Source organism: Lipotes vexillifer, unplaced genomic scaffold (genome assembly GCF_000442215.2).
Source record: "Lipotes vexillifer unplaced genomic scaffold, Lipotes_vexillifer_v1.1 scaffold771, whole genome shotgun sequence".
NCBI lineage: Eukaryota > Metazoa > Chordata > Mammalia > Artiodactyla > Lipotidae > Lipotes > Lipotes vexillifer.
In genome coordinates this window covers 1,309,928-1,311,850 of record NW_006774099.1, presented here as the reverse complement: position 1 = coordinate 1,311,850, position 1,923 = coordinate 1,309,928, and positions in this window count along the sequence as shown.

Here is a 1,923-nt window from a genome sequence, read left to right as displayed (position 1 = left end):
CAGCAGGCAACAGTGTTGCCAAACTTTCCTCCACTACATAACAGGTACATAACAGGGATCCCTTTTTCTCTAGGCTCTGATACCTATTTCCTCACTGTCCTTCAGGCCTTCAGGAATTCCACAAAATGGCTCTCAAATCACCTTATGAAATATTCAGATACACTGCATAGAATTCCCAGTGTCTGTATCAATTTGATGATGTTATCAGTACTTGGAGACGAGCGTTAGGACACCATTCTCCCTACCTCAAACTTCTACCACTCCCATCACAGAATTTGAAAGTAAAAGATTTATGATCGTTCTTTGAGGGGAAAAATACATAAACTACATATAATAGATAGGAGTAGATCTATAAAAAGGAAGGCTTCAGAGGCCAGACCAATCTATCTAAAAAATTAGAATGTAGTAATATGCCTAAAAAGTAAAGTTAATAGGATTATAGGAAGAAAAAAAGGAGAGCCACTGAGGCAACTCAGGTATATGCCAAGGCGAGTGGAAACTGCAGTCCAGGGATCTCAGGTATTCCCCAGGGACCCACTGACAAACTATCTTTGCTGTGAAATGGATTCACAAGCTCTGTTGGAAGGATAGCATTAAACATTTGATCCATCTAATTAATGCTATTTTTCTGAGAACACGTGCACCAGACAAATTTTTATTATGGTTTGACTTTCCATGCAAGTCTGTCTTGAAAGAATGGGCTTGATCATGGTAACATGGATATACTAGTTTGAATGAGAGGGCTTTTTTCCCCCTCCCTTTCATTAAATGAATGGGCATTTTAATTTTTATAAGCTTGTTTTGGGTCACTTAGCCTATGAAACACAGAGCCTCCACTGGTGAGCTGACAAAACCAGGTTTCTGACCTTGGTAGTTTATGGGTGATGAATACTGTAGTAGCCAAGAAGGGTTAGGCTATGCTGTGATACCAAATACACCCCTAAATCTTAGGGGCTTAGACTAAGAAAGGTTTATTTTGTGCTCACACAAAGTCCAAAGCAGGTTGGCCAGCACTTCAGGGCAACTTTCCTCCAAGTAGTGATTCAAGGTTAAAGTTTCCTCTATCTTTAAAAAAAAAAAAAAAAAAGAAAGTTCCTCTATCTTTACTGGGCTTTCAGTGGTCACTTTTTGTTTGTTTGTTTTTGCTTGTTTGATTTTTTTGTGCATAATTTTTAGTTGTTGTATATAGTAATGTGCAAAAATATTTAAGTGTACAGCTTGATGAATTTTTACATTTGCCTTCACTCCTAAGACAACTATCCTAAAAAAGAGTATTTCCATCATGCCAGAGGCTCTTTTCGTGCCCCTTCACAGTTAATACACCTGCAAAGAGAGGTAAGCACAATTCTGACTTCTATCACCATAGCTTTTTTTCTGCCTTTTCCTGAAATTTACATTAATGGAAGCATACATGAATATTTTTTGACATCTGGCTTCTTTCACTCAAGATTTTCTGCATGGTGCTGTGTGTAGCTATATTTCATTATTTTTTTTTATCACTGTATAATACTCTATTATATGAACACAGCACAATTTTTCCATTCCAGGACATTTCGGTTGTTGTAAGTCTGGGGCTGTTATGACTAAACCTGCTATGAACATTCTTTCACTTGTCTTTCTGTAGCATGTTTCTCTTGGCACTATACCTAGGTGTGGAATTGCTAGGTCATGGGGAAGTTGTATGTTTAGCTTTAGTAGATACTCGTTTTTATTTTTTTATTTTATTTTTTTATTTTTGCGGTACTCGGGCCTCTCACTGTTGTGGCCTCTCCCTTTGTGGAGCACAGGCTCCGGACGCGCAGGCTCAGCGGCCATGGCTCACGGGCCCAGCCGCTCCGTGGCATGTGGGATCTTCCCGGACCGGGGCACGAACCCATGTCCCCTGCATCGGCAGGCGGACTCTCAACCACTGCGCCACCAGGG